The sequence below is a fragment of the Sinohyriopsis cumingii genome, chromosome 3 (genome assembly GCF_028554795.1).
Source record: "Sinohyriopsis cumingii isolate HCF-2022 chromosome 3, ASM2855479v2, whole genome shotgun sequence".
Classification (NCBI taxonomy): domain Eukaryota; kingdom Metazoa; phylum Mollusca; class Bivalvia; order Unionida; family Unionidae; genus Sinohyriopsis; species Sinohyriopsis cumingii.
In genome coordinates this window covers 35,017,283-35,034,209 of record NC_142963.1, presented here as the reverse complement: position 1 = coordinate 35,034,209, position 16,927 = coordinate 35,017,283, and positions in this window count along the sequence as shown.

The window sequence follows — 16,927 nt, the reverse complement described above, 5'->3', positions numbered from 1 at the left end:
AACACAAAATACACAGAAATATAATACAAAAAGCACATAAATATAATATAAAAAGAATTATAATACAAAATACACAGAAATATAATACAAAATATACAGATGTATAATACACACTACACATAGAACACAAAATACACAGAAATATAATATAAAAAGCACATAAATATAATATAACAAGAATTATAATGCAAAATACACAGAAATATAATGCAAAAACACATAAATATAATAAAAATGCACATAAATATAACACATGGTACCCAAAATAGAATACAGAATACCACCACAAAAAAATCAAAATAAGGAACAAATGGAGATCAGCACTGCTGTACTGAGAAATCTAGCATACATGTACATCTGAATGTTGACAAATCTAATTATAACAGGCTCGAAGAAAACACCAAACCCCAAAAGTAGCATCACTTGATATCACCATGTCCATCAACCAGTATGAGTCTGTCTGCTCAGCTGTTATTGTCTGTATTATTTTATTACAGTCACTTACCTAAAAAAATATGAATGTTGAATGTATGACTCGGGATGATATCTGACTTGTACTTCTGTAGAGATGCAGACAATAGAAACACCACATCGTATAACAGGCCAGTGGTTCAGTAAAATAAAATACGCTACAGAGACATTAATATGGCTACTGACTGAGATCCATATAAGACAAGGTATTGCAAGAGAGAGAGGAGAGAGAGAGAGAGAGGTTATAAGCGTTTTGGATTTGACAAATTATAATTGAATGGCGACAACATTTCGTATAAATACGTGGATAACAACTAACAGCGAAAACGTTTACATTACACACGAGGAGCTACCATGTGTTTTATATACACGGGTGCATGGCCTTTACTCACGCGTAGGACTACATCGTGTCTCGGGTTATCTCTGAGTAAGTAGAAAAATTATTCGCAATCCATCATCCAATCTCAAAACTGCAGAGTGCATAATTTGTCAAATGTTCACATAACTGAACAGGAGTTTCGGGGGGGGGGGGGCGCTATTTCCTGTTTTCTTTTTTGGGGAATTGTGCTCGCTCTAGTTTCTGAAGTCACGTGTAAACGAGCGGTTCTATTTATAGATGTTGAAGTGGCACAAAGCCGTACTGTTACTAAAAATAGATTATCATTTAACAATTACATCATGAAAAAAGTATCTTATGTCGTATAATCAAGGCCAGGAAGCCGCCAGTCGCGATATCAGACGTGAATTGACATATCAATCACGAATGATGCTTCACTTGCTTCAACTTCCCAACTAAAACGATCCATCCACCATAGCAGTGAGAAATAAAACGGGTAGAAAAAAGCGACACCCGTAGGCTGGAAGTACACATAGTTAACTGACTTGACTTGAACACGTATTTAGGTAAGATATTTTGAAAACATCGTTGAATAGAACCAGGATATCACATTGCAATAGAACACACGCTTTTTTTTGTCTTTAAGGCTAGGATTTTCACTTGATTTGTAAATATCTCTGGTCGTCTATCTAACATAGAGTTAATGTGTTTCCATATAGTTATCGCCAGTTACTAGGTTTCCATCATCATTTAAATATTTTGCTTCATCGATTCCGTTGCCGATACTGTTTCCGTCACCATTACTACTGAAAGTGAACTGAAAATTATTTTAAAAATTAAAGTTTTAGTCCTTTTGAAAGCAACAGAATAATCACAACGTCGATCATGAAAAACGAGATGTAGCGATACCTCTTGGTCGGAACTAGCTTTCCTACAAACATATTTGACACTCAAGCTAAAAGACAGCATATAGGCAAGTTGAGAAATAGCAGTAAACATATTATCATTGTCTCAATATATTTTGACTGATATTTTCAGTATTTTATTATTTTAACACGTGAACAAGAACGTATCCTAGCTAAAGAATAGTTCTGTCTTTGTCAGCTCTATACCTTAGCGCTTTAGAGAATACGAAATTACAGAGACGAGAAGAAAGACACGACTTCTCTCATTTATATGATCTCTACTTGATTGGTTTGAGCAATTTGCGCTAAATCTTCTATATTTTTTTCTTCAGGAGGTACGGCCTAGAGGTTTCTCTTAAACTAATGAGTATACCATTCCATGCCTTTAACTGTCACTGTGAAGTACGTGCTGGCTTTGTTTGATACATACCAGTTCATTACTCCGTCATAAAAATCTGTAACATTTGTATTTCGCGTAGACATTGTAATTTAATGGCAAATTCCCAAGATACGCCCACATTTTTGAAAGATTTATCTTTAATAGCTCATTTGCATTTAATGTCAGATATACTGATATATCGCATTATCAACGACCTTTTTTCTTTCTATTTTTTTTTTTGCGGGGGGGGGTGCGCTTGCTGGTATTATGTTACGTACATTTCCATCCAAGGGAGATCATTCCAATGCATACATTCAGAACAGGAAATAAGATGGTTCAAATTTTTTTATACATAAAAAAGTAGTCAGCAGCATAAATTTCAACTTCGAGCTTTTATTCTCCTGAATGCGATACAAAGAAACAAAATGTTCTGGTATAACATTTAAAACAAAATGTTCTGGTATAACATTTAAAACAAAATGTTCTGGTATAACATTTAAAGTTGCCGTCAATACGGTGCACATTCCGGCTGCACCCAGAATAAATGACAAGACGATTATAACAGCAGACGATACTTAAGGGGCATATTGTTTATTATGTTGTAATTGAATAAGGCCGTATTCCCGTCATATTATTTGTTTCTATGTATCCATACATTCCTGCTTGTATGTACGGATCGGCGGTGGCTTCGTGGAGCGTCGGACTCAAGTTGGCCCAGGTCGGCTGCACCCATGGGAAAATTACTTAATTCCCATTGCCACGGCATGATAGCCAATAATGTGTTAAAAATGCCGTTAAAACAAATAAAAAACAATTGCATGTATGTATGAATGGATGGATGGATGTAGACAGCGTGGAGGTGAAGGACTCGTGACCAAATGAGTTTGTGTTCGATTCCTACAAACAAATCAGCAGCCCTGACCGGCAACCGTAATTTGTCCTTATGTATACATATGTATGTATGTATGTATGTATGTATGTATGTATGTATGTATGTATGTATGTATGTATGTATGCGTGTGTATGTATGCCAAATCTGCGATGCACTCTGGAGGAAAAAAGTAGATATAGAATGTAATAAATACGGAAAGAGGACGAGACGAAAATTAATAAATAAAAGAAATGGTTCTCAAGTAATGTAACATTTTCGTAATTAAAGCAATGAAAAAAGCTAAAACGTTTATACGGGGTTATTCTTCTGGGACTAACATAATCTCATGTCAATAATGGTAGGTGATAAATGTAAATTGGTCTGTTTCCATAGTGTGATTTGCTTTCGGGAAAACTGCAAAATACGCCGTACGACATATATACACTCAATATTCACAGACAAACTCCTACTTGAGAAAAAAAAAAGAAGAAAGGAATATTTGATCTTGCTTTGAAAGTCTAAGTTAATACGTATGCATAATTTTAAATCAACTTCCAAACACGCGTGTCTATAAAAAAAAAAAAAAGATTACGAAAGGATATGCTGAAAACTTCACATGAATGACCCCCCCCCCCCATTTTGGTGTTCCTTTCGCTTTCAGTTTCCACGAATCTTTGTAGCCTGAAAAGTTGAAGGAATATTGTTATTGTTACATCACAAATTGTACCTACATGACGTTATTTTAGTATCATGTTAGAAAATTGTAAAGAATCCCAAAATCTCGTACAGGTAAAGTCAACATATACCTGCTAAGGAAAATTTAAGCAAACCTTGCAGGTAAAAGATATAACGATAAAAATGTACCCTTGTGGCATGATTCATTTAAATGGTCGCAAGAATAAATCGAGATAAAATATCCTTTTTTTCGGGTGGTGGTGGTGGGTCGTGGTAACCATGCTGTGAGTACTGAGGCCGTTGAATTCCACAATTGCCGTGTTTAGTTATATGCGGTGTTTTGTTTGATAGTTGTTGTTTTGCTTTATTTGCAGTGTCAATTTTGCAATAGAAATGGATTTTCTGGACTTTATTGCGAAAATTTACTTGAATACACAGGTTTGCTCAGCAAAAAAGTTGCAAATTTTTATTCATGATATAACAGTATTTTCATCTGATGTGACTGACTTTCTTGAGCTCGTTCATTTTCTTTGATTTATTGTATAATTTCACACCATGAACAATGTAAAGTTCTGTTCTTGCCATCGACTTACCAAATATTGCAATGCTCAGCAACTTGAAACTGTATTTTTCGAAGTCATTAGTTTCAACCCTTATACCTAATTTCAGTTAATATATGAAATTAATGTAGTTAATAACATTATATAATTTGTAGAAAAAACGTGCACATTAATTATTTTTTAACCTTTGATGGCTTTATTTCCATTCCTCAAATAACTGAATTGGTTGATCTGACATGTCTTCGTGAACAGGTACCAGCTTAACAGGTGCCAACAGACAGTCACTGAAGTATTTGTGCTACTCTTTTCTTATCTCTAAATCAACATCAAAGATAAATTAATTTTCTCAGTTATGATATTATCATTTAACGTTTGATTCAAAATACTGTTTAATTTCTTCAACATTTAGCCACTGTTATGTATATCTATATTTGAATGCCTAATTTTTTGTTGGTGATTGAGGGTTGTGGATTTACATTAAGACTGTTGGAATTCATTCGGAACATTCCATTCTTTTGGACATGCGATAGGTAATTTAGGATTATTTGGGATTTGATTCACACTACTGTATGTGTCTCTTAAATTTTCACTGTGCAACTTAAAGAAATAAATTATTTGTTGATCAAACTAAAATTGTTGGATTCGATTGTTTCTGTTGCGTAGTTAAAGACATGGAGTCGTAGCACCTAAAAAACTTATGTATGCAAATACTGCAACAGTGCTTATCGTATATATTATTTACTTCTAGATGCTCAGTAAATTAATATTCTTTGCTCCAACCATAATTCTCCAAATATTTGTAATTTGCCATAGCGTATCTTAAACAGCTTGACTAATATCTCCTCTGGTTCCGTTTTTACGATCAAGTACATATCGCCGTCTCGTATCGTTTCCAACTCCACTTCGGTTATCTTCAAACAAGTTTCATACGCTTGTCACGAAACTATGTAATAGCAGCAGGAATGTAACACGTAGTTATTAGATACGGATGATCTAAACTCTTCAGACATATCGCACAACAAAGGAGTGCCCCACCCCCTCACTTTGTAATGATGAAGATCACCTGTCTAATATAGAAATATTCTAGTGCGTCCTTCGCATATCTGAAGTCCTTTTCCAAAATATGTTTTCTATAATAAAAAAGTACCAGTAAGTTGATTTCCTCAAATTTGTCAAAACTATATATGTAAATATACGGATAAATATCTATCCCTAAATAATGTTTCCTTTTCTTCAAGATGTTTTAACTTTTTTAAACTTCTCATTTGACTGTGACTTTATCTCTTTGCGCCGCCATATTGTAGAGGTACGTGGTATTACCCATACACCGATTTATTGCAGTATTTCTTTAGTGGTCCGTTTTTATTGTACGGGTAAATCGGCAGTTTCCGTCAGTAAGGAAAGTGCGACAATTTTCGAGTAATCTTGTTTCGAATGTAATGATATTAACAGCGTAGTTTCACTTTTCGTGAAAAAATAATTTAAAAAATTACTATCTGTTTTACAAAACCGTTAATTTTTAATATATCAAATATAATCATATGTATGATCATTCAGTCACATGCTTGACATGTGTCACGTATAGCGACTTGGTCGTCAAATGGAATGGTGTTAAAAATATTTCTGGCAAATCTAACTTTTGGAGAGAAAAAAAATCAGATTTAAAAATAAATCTTGAGTATGATCGTGTGTTTAGAGTATGATTATATGTTTAGAGCATGATAATATGTTTAGAGTATGATAATATATTTAGAGTATGAAAATATGTTTAGAGTATGATACTATGTTTAGAGTATGATAATATGTTTAGAGTATGATAATATGTTTAAAGTATGATAACATGTTTAGAGTATGATAATATGTTTAGAGTATGATAACATGTTTAGAGTATGATAATATGTTTAGAGTATGATAATGTAAGCCGCCAACCAACATTACCAGACAGACATTGAAATGAAACCCTTAAGGCAAGCGGAGAAGGGGACGACCAAGAAACACCTGGCGACGCGACCTTGAGGCGGACATCACTGAGATGTGTCACACCTGTTGTCAGCTTGAAGGGATGGCACAGGACAGAAGCCTCTGGCGATCTTTTATGGGCGGCCTATACCCCGGCAGGGGTGACGGGCAAAACTAACCAATGATAATGTGTATGATAATGTGTTCAGAGTATAATAATATGTTAACTGCGTGTATTCCTTTGTAAGACTGCGAACCATTTGAGATTCTCATGAGAACAGTTGTATTTTGCTTGAATTTTACGGAATTTCGTGAGTCCGCTAAATATTTTATCGTTTGTTGAGTATGTGTGTTATATTTACTGACCCTCTCTGATAAATATATTGCCAGGAGTTGGCATCCCAGTCAAAAAAATTCTGACTATGCTATGAATATTGTTGCATGTAAATTCTTGGCTTCAGTGTCAACAATTCTATTTTTATCACCAAAACACAGTATCTTTAACATGTGTCAGCTATAATGTAAGTTTAATCGTCCTTCTTTAGTTGCAGTTTGCTTTTTTATGAAAACATATACAACAATTAGCGTGCACAAGACAGCTATTGACAGACATAGATAAAACATATACAACAATTAGCGTGCACAAGACAGCTATTGACAGACATAGATAAAACATATACAACAATTAGCGTGCACAAGACAGCTATTGACAGGCATAGATAGTTTCAAAAATGTGCCAGGACCCTGTCCCAGAACATTAATTCTTGGACCCTAAGATAATTGCCGTATATGGTAAGGATCGAGGTATGTTCGGAAATATCACGATATGCCGCGATATACAATTTTTCTTTGTACCCAGCTCTAGCCCCGTGTAAACAAAAGTAGTTCAGAATATAGTTCATGCTGACGACGAATTACATACGATGCTTCTTTCTCGACTCGATTGAAAAGACAAGGGATGTTTTAGATTGATACATCTTTGTGACAACTTTTTAATACGGTCAGTTGTGGGCTACTCTGTTGTAAACATTAAATGATCACTTTGTAAAATTCTATGATAATCATAGTTGTAGACTAAAATAGTGGGTTTTTTTAATTGACATTAGACACTTTGTGTGCAACTGTTGTATGCTTGTGTCTCTTTGTATTTTCAAACAGTAGCACAAAATCAATATTAAATTTCCATTCACACTTTCTGCTTGTATGAAACTGAGTTGACGCAGCAATAAATAGCATCGTGAATTGCGTGCTTTAGATTTCAAATTTCTACTTTTCTCCTCTCTACAAACCTTATGCAAAACTGTGAAAGAAGTACCCATATAGATGATTCATAGGCATGTCTATTCAGTAAGCAATCGGAGCCACACCGTTTGTCATCCACTAAGTAAAGATTTATCGAAAAATTATTTTGCAAAATCAATTGTGATCAATTCAGTTTTACCGAATCAAAAAAGTTAATTGTGGTCCAGACCACCACCCCCCCCCGTATCTTCCTTCTTTTTGTTGACAAATACTCTCCAGGCCCAACGTGCAATAAATCACGCCAGCAATCTCCTAAATATTTCTCAGAGAAAGAATACTTCTCTTCTTTCAAGAATTCAAAATAAGTGCATTAGAAGACACAATGCGTAGCAAAGCTAAAGGTCGTTCGGAATGGTTGTCTTTTACACATGTTTTAAGATTCGTTGTTTCCACAGCTTGTCATATGAAATCATTTTGCTTACCCCCATTTTGGATTTTGGGTTTGTTCTTAAATGTGTAATTTCATGAAGATCGAGAGATTCAATGATTATTTTTCATCAATCATTACCATCTGTATTATAAGGGGTGCCCAAAACGTTTGTTGAAAATTCTTCTTTGGATCAGAACCTGCTTGACACAGCAGCACATTTCATATATCACGTGGCTGTAATAATGTGCTCTTTAAAAATAAAACATCGGAAGTATTAAAGGCCGTTTAATAAATAGTCACAATCCCGCTGATCACATGCGGCTAGTTCAATATAACATATTACAACTACTTTTTAGTGACACAAAAAGCCAAAGAATTAAATCCTTTTCACCGGCTATTTGCTTGTACCACAGTATTGCTACAAAATGAATATTAAAACAAGAAATATCTTTTACACTAGCAAAATTTAATGTGTTACAGTCTTGTTAAGAAAGTGGGCAATACAGAAACAAGCATATTCGTGCTTTTTCATTAAAACAATTCTTTTTAAATTGTTGTTTCGATCAGTTTAAAAAGTTCGCAAGATATCATTCCGAACTATATTTGCATTGCGAGCTTATTATTTGCTGTCCTTGATATTTGGAATGGTGTGGTCCTAACTGGACCTTACTGCAGTTCTGTTCCCATGTAATTACCAGTTTCAATGTTTTTCACTATCACCTCTCATGAAACTGTTTTCTTTTATTTATCTTTTAAGGGGATTTGTTGGTTTTTCTTTCTTATTTGGCAATTATCATCATAGTATCACATTAGAGGTTATATCATACCAAAGTACTGGGAGTAAAGTGCCTTGCCATGACCGGGCCTAATCACGGCAGGATTCCAACCTGCACAATTCTGATCGTGAGTTGGTACGCTAACAAATGGGGCACCGCGGATGCACTAATTTAGTCGACTAATATATTCGGTCTAGGTTCATTACAATCTGCCTGATATCGCCTGGGTTTTATTAAAATCTGTCTGATATCGACATCAAAATCTTGTTGACAACGCATGGGTTCCTCAAAATCTGTCTTGGTAGGAAACTGTATTCATTAACTCCAAAGCACGTTTTCTATGCCAATCACCATAAAAGGAATTAAAAAGTATACATTACCAAATGATTAAATGTCATTCTTATTTTGCTTCCTGCTGTAACCATTATCATTGTCGTACAACTATTATCATGTTGTACAAGATGTAATTATGTTCGTCGTACAAAGCACGTGTTCGTACAACGCACTATTAAAGTTTCATAAGTCAGTCTAAAATTATTAGCCTTGTATATGCATAATGGTTAGAATGTGTAATTAGTATTCAGTCAGTTTCTAGTAATGGGAACATATGCACCTATACCAGTGTATCGCTTAGCATTATTTTCAAATTCGTAGGCGACTGCATTCCGGGCGGCGTGCGTATTAACTTTGCATGTATTAAGTACAATTACGAACCGCATATAACCTTTTCCAAGACGAACTAAACTGCAAACGGCACTGACCCAGTTCTGCCGTCGCATAAATGCGCGAGTAGATGTGGATCTGTGCAGTTTGTTAAGAGTAATCAGTTTAACTAATATCAAAGACTCTAATCTGCAGGCGCATTATGCTACGGCAGATCAAAATATTTGGTGTTTGCAATTTTAATCGGCTTATGAACGAGTACATACGGTATCTGTTCTATGAAGATATAAGTTTATCATAGTGATCCGAGCAATAACCATTGACGATTAACATCAGAAGTAATAGATGAAGAGTTAAAGTGGGAAAATGTATGGCACTCGATTCATTACCGCGCTACTTCTCCATTCAATATTTTAAAAATTATTTTGATCATTTTTATAACTTTCTTCACCAGTACTCAAGTAGTCCCAAAAGCTACTGATATACATGCTTAGACATTTTAGGATTTTTTTTAATTTTTAAGGTGTCTCCTGTCTCTAATCTTGGAAATTTGCGACAATAACCCAAACTGCTTCCAACCAAACTTAAGTAGGTTCTCTAAATAAGGATTCACTTCAAGCCTCCTCTTAATGCGTTTTCAAAACTTATTGTCTCAGTTGCTCCACGTCCATGGGCGTAAACACCTGGGGGTAGGGCATGTCAGTTGCTAAATTATTAAATTGGAATTAAGTAGCGTTATTTAATTCTTGATATTACTCATTTCGCTAAATACATATTCAGTAATGATATTTTGCTTCCTTTTTCCTAACAAGAATAATATGCGCTTGCATATATATACATATACGTGTATATATATACATATACGTATATATATATATATATATATATATATATATATATATATATATATATATATATATATATATATATATATATATATATATATATATATATATATATATATGTGTGTGTGTGTGTGTGTGTGTGTGTGTGTGCATTTTATCAAAATCATTTTTACAAGATATACCATTATGATACGAAAGGTCAAGGCCAACCAAATTTGTTATGATAAATTTCTTTACAATTTGAATTTAACAGCTTCATTTTCCAAACAATTATCCAGTTTCAAAAGAATGCAGACTTCCAGTCGGAGCTGTATTTGTTATGTGAGATCGAAACGGATGTTATTGCGTCCTTCTTGTTTCGTCCGATTGAAGAGTTCTTGTCGGGAAAACGGTTGTTTGGTCTGGAAATTAATGTGTGATATTTCACGTTATGGAGAGCAATGGATGACACTAGACGCCTTTTATATAATCTTTTCTTCTGCCTGATGATTACGCTAATAACGTTTTATATTTGGGATTGGGAAAAGTGTAATGATTCCATCATTTAAATTTTATGAAACAATTTACTCAGTTGTCATCCAGCTAACTAGTAAGTTTCATCTACACATATTTTCTGATTTGTAACGACTCAGGGGATATTTTAATTCAAACCCTAAGGATACAGTTTAGACACAGAGGGGTAATTCAAACCCAAAGGGGGGGGGGGGCAATTTAGATTCAAAAGAAATAGTATATTCCGACAATTGCAATAGTTCGGTTCATAAATTGATGTTTTCATTTTTATACAAAAGATACAGATTAAATATTCATGATGAATCAAGGTCAGGCTCCATCATGGTAGTCTATATGAAATTTAATAAATTTACTTTTTTTTAGATCGGTATGGCGATGCGTGTCGTCCCTATGAAATTTTATATCTTATAGGAAACCAATGTTCTTGAACTGGGTCTATGTATGAATTAGCATGTTTACTGCATGGAAGAGAAATATATTTATTTCACCCAGGAAAAGGCATCATTTCAAGACACAGACACAACAAGGCCAAAATTTAACCGGAATTTCATCTTGGTCATTCTGTTGTTTAATGTGTTATACGTTCATCTGACCATGCAGATAACAAGTCGTCGTCCTATTATTTTATTTGGACCTTAGAAGGATTCATTAGGCAGAAGACAAGCATTTGTTCACAATATCGAAATGTAACGAGAGCTCCTTCCTATCTTGATGAAGAGATTCGACCTGATGCAGGATAGCGAAAGCAACTTTAATTCAGTCTTATTTGGACCCTATGAACGTAATAAAATAATTTAAAGCAACTAAAAGTCAGTCTTATTTGAACCCTATGAACCTAATAAAATAATTTAAAGCAACTATAATTCAGTCTTATTTGAACCCTATGAACCTTAGTAAAATAATCTGAAGCAAATATAATTCAATCTTATTTGAACCCTATGAACCTAATAAAATAATTTAAAGCAACTATAAGTCAGTCTTATTTGGACCCTATGAACCTAGCAAAATAATTTAAAAACATCAGTTCAGAGACATAATAATCATTTAGAAAGTGATCTCTTAGTTATCGAACCATGAAGATATTTCTGCATATAATTGGTTTCAGCAAAGAAATTACACGCATACACATTATATATATATATATATATATATATATATATATATATATATATATATATATATATATATATATATATATATATATATATATATATATATATATATATATATATATATATGTATATCTGTATGTATGTATGTATGTATGTGTATATATATATATATATATATATATATATATATATATATATATATATATATATATATATATATATATATATATATATATATATATATATATATATATATATAATGTGTGTATGAATGATGTAATTTAAAGATTCAATAGACTAGAGACTGCATGTGTGCGTGTGTGCGTACGTACATACGTACATACATATATGCATAATGGAGGCTTCTAAAACAAAATTTCACTGCAATTTCATCACTGTTATTTACTATATACTTTATTAACCATAGATTCGTCTGATTACAAAATCAAGCTTAGCACAATTATTTCATTCAATAAAAATAAAATGGCGACATATTGTCTCACTAATAGAACGACAGCTACACTCATTGAAATAATCACTGAGAGTATTTTATTATGAAAATGTTTTTCTGTGTCTATACTTCAGGACAAACGCTTCGTGAACGATACAGACACGCTATCTATTATTTGTGTGGGATTCTTTTCAGGTTGTGATTATTATGTAACATGATACTCTTATCGTCTGCTGCAAGGCATCCAAACTTACACGATGACGTCAGAAAGGCCAAGGATCTCGCAGGAATTTGTCTGATAGCTGTGTAGAAACATGACTGCCTAGTGTCTTTCACTATTCTAGTAATCAATATTTAAAACCAGTGAAAAATCTTTGTAATAATCTAAAATAGATCAACATTGTTACACATACACAAAGGAATGAAGAAATCTCAATCTCACAATGGACCAAGTATAGGTGTAAAATCACGTGTTCGTACAGTCAAAATTAACCTGCATAATGTTATAGACTGCTGATATATTCAAGCTACTGAAAGCAACACTACATCAAAAACTAATTGGAAAACACCGATATTATTTATTTAGTTATTTATTATATTCTTTATTGTAAAGAAAATAATTTTATATTTCGCGAAAAATGCCTTAAAAAATCAAATATTTGCAAAAACTCTCTCTCTCTCTCTCTCTCTCTCTCTCTCTCTCTGTTATATACATGAATTGATAATATCATACATATTTTCCAGGTCTCTCTGAATGATCCAAACTTCGTTTTCGCAAAGCTGGCGTTTTTCCCTTACAACTAAAATTCTGAAATTTGTTGCCAAAATACATTACCATACGTTGCATACATTTTGTTAACCCCTGTATGTAGAAGCAAATGATATCCACATATAATTCAGACAATACGTTGGACGAGGTAATATACAAAAAATTCCAGATTTAACAATAGTATCCAAAGGATCTCGATCTCTCTCTCTCTCTCTCTCGTCTGCAATAAAATATTTACTCCTTGAAAATATTGTTGTTTAATGTTGTCTTCTCCTTGAAATATTGCTATTTAAAGTTGTCTCTTCCTAACAACACTAGCAAAGGGAAGAATGTTTTCTACCACAAGGTCCTTGTTGCCTCTGACTGTCGTTACATGGCTTGAGTTTACGATGTTGATTCTTATATCAAAGTGAGAAAAGTTAATTTTAAATGAAAGAAGTTAAATGATTAATTCAGTGAATGTATGTATTCTTTTTTTACTGAAATAAATATTATGCGAACCATTAGCTGTTTTATACAAACTTAAAACCAGTTATGAAGTGAACGTGATGAAGAACCCAAACTGTACGTTGACCCTCGCGTAGAGAAAATATCTTACATGCTTTACAAGAGTAATTGTTAAATAATCATATACAATTTATAATTTATACATTGAAAGGGATATCCTATCTTAGACTCTGCAATTTCAGAGAGTTTACGCTGCTTTGTATTATTATAAGCGTATCCTATTATCCACAGCTATGGTGGCAAAATCTGCGATTTGTAAATTCCCTCTTTTTTTGTGACTAATGTCACAGTGAAGCTTACTGTTTTCGTCATGTCTTAACATTTATGTAGGAAACGTGATTACATGTCTGTAAAACTGAGAAGACGGACACATCTAGCAAGGAATTTCAAGTTTAGGGATTTAGATCCAGCACTAAATTTATGACTCGCCCTTAATGTCATCAATTTAACTTACAAGAACTAGAAGGCATGACGTTTGCAAGAAAGGTTTTAAGATCCGGCTGATCAACACAATGAAAAGACCATTTCTCCACATGTATTGGTTTGTTATAAAACATCCAAAGTCTGGCATCAAGGCTAATGGTCTGAACAAAGCCAAATCTTTGGGGTATATTACTTGAGAGAATCCAGACACCAACACTAAATACACTGATAACTAATATGTCCTACTGTGAATGTCGACCGAAGATCAAAAGTGCTCTATTTACAACGGGAGGCAAAAGAAAAGTTGAAAGGCATTCCCGTTTGAGTTTGGACCGCTTTATGTAATATTGCTTACATGGTCACAAGTTTTGTTGGACGTTAAAGTTTTCTTTTCAGACATCATAAGACCTTTATAATAGACCTATCACTTATTCTAGCTAAGTACGTTCTGAATTTATAATGTACATTTATATATCAGGCATTGTCTTTGTAGAAGCAATTAGCCTTTAAAATAAGTCAAATTCGAACAAGAGAGATAGTCAAAAATAACTTATATGATTGATAGTGTCTGCCTCTGTAAAATGATATGTTTATAGTTAAGATATTAAAGTTGATACAGCATGCCTGGATTACTTGTCTCTTTTCCGTCACATTTTTCTTTGTCAGTGAGCGCAGAATATCTTGTCTGCTCAATAGTTAATATTACTACATATTTTCTGCATTCTCTGGATTATAAGTGTACATTAGATACTAGCAACAGGGACACAGTTTTGGGTAGCCACGTATGGGCTACTAAAATACAGCAGGCGCATGATTGACATAACCTGACACGTTTCCATTGTTCTAAGCAGTTACGAACCTGCAAGCAAGAAGCAATAAATATGAAACTCACGAAAATATTCTCATATGATTTAGAAATTTAGCGGAATATTTTTTCATCAAATGGTCGCAAGCAATCATATGAAAAAACAATAACCAAACATATACCAAAACGCTCAAAGGAATAAGCAAAAAAAAAAAAGCAACAGAACATCAATTTAATTACTTAATTAATGAAAAAGTAATTAATTAATGTTTCAATAAATTTAGTATTGCTATTATTAATTAATTAAGTAAGCAATGAAAGTTTTAATTAATTAATTAGTTAAACCATGGATATTCTGTATTTAGTATACTGGATAAATATATTTCGTCCCTAATTCAAATAGGCATGATAGAGTCTCCTGATGCATCAGTATCAGTTTCATCCATCAAACCTTTTATGAGCATTGTGAAAAACTACCGAAAGTACATCAGGAGTGATGCATACTTTACAACTGTTGATATGTCATCTGACTTGCGGTAATCGATAAAAATTGGATCAGCATGAAGTACTTCTCTACACATGTCATCGCCAAATAAATTACAAGCATTATCTGCATTAGATGACTGCCAACAAGACATGCATCTGAGACACAGTTATGCATCGTGACATTGCAATGTTTCAATACTGAGGACTTCATAAACATCTGAGGCTGAACATAACCTGGGTAGGAGAAAGGGCCAAAATTTATTCAGTTTTGACTTTTTGGAGCCAAAGTATGAGTACTCGTACAAACTAAATCAGGGTACAAATGTAGTTTAATTTTAAAATAATTGCTTGGAGTTAAACCATTTACACAAATTATCTAATAGATGGAGAAATTCGTAGAACGTCATGCACCACTACAAAATATTTGTTATAATTCAAAATTGTTTCAAAACTTGGTAAGTTAGATAAAGTACACAAACGCGTGCATACAATATGATGTAGAATGATAGCAATCGTTTAACCAGCAAGCAAAATTGGGTTACTATGGTAACACATTTGTTGTCTGGTCTAGGTCTTTACGAAACCTGGATTTTCCACGGTGTGCTTGTAGGCGATAAAAATTGTTCCTTATCTAATGTGAGATAAGGTTCTCGTGTTTTTGCAGAGTATGAAATGCTGATCTGGCAATTTCATGCAAAGTATTTTCTTCTCAACAGAACAATTAAAAATTGAAGCTAATGAACGTCTGTGGAAGACGTAACAGTTTAAAAAAAAATATAGCGGAGCACTCACCAGACTAAAAGTCTATTAACCTATTAGAAATCTAAGATGGTTAGTGAACTAAGCCAAGAAAAACACACACACACACACACACAGTAGATGTAAACACTTTTTAATTCTAGGAAACAAATATAACGTACTTCTTGCAAGTCATTAGTAGTCAGATGTTAGAAAAAATGTGTTCGATCGTACTACTGGAGAAGACCGAACATATTTTAGGTAAAGATTTAGTAACTAGTTACCTGTATATCTAGAGTAAGGAAACTAAGCATATTTTTGTAAATCCATACATTTTTTTAAAAATTATTTATAAATGCCCTAAAATCTGTTTATCTGTTTGAAAGCGTGATAATTAACCGTAAAGAACATGTGCGCATACTTTTCTAATGCAAAATTACATTGCAATATGAATTGATGAAAACTTCGCCCTTTCTAACACACTACAATCACTATGATATATTGTTGTTGTTTGTCATTTAATTTTTGTGACGAAATTATTTTTTAGTTTCAAATACTGTACATAAAATACTAAAATCTGTTAAAACTCACATTTGTAAAAATGTAGATATGCATTCATGTCATCAATGTTTTAATATCTTTATTATATGTTTGCACAAGATAATAATAATAATAATAATAATAATAATAATAATAATAATAATAATAATAATTATTATTATTATTATTATTATTATTATTATTATTATTATTATTATTATTATTATTAATTTGAAACGTTAATATCGTAGATAATTTCCATTGTATTACTACTTTTCAGTTAAAAATACGAAGAAAATATTTGTATATAAAAATCCAACTTTAGAAAAATTTAGGACTTTTATAGAAAATGATACTAATAAAATCCTGATGACTAATTTAACAATGTTTACCATAGAAGCCTTAAAGATTGGAGAAACCGTTTTATCAACAACTCCTGCCACATAAGAATCTAGATCAATATTTAAAAA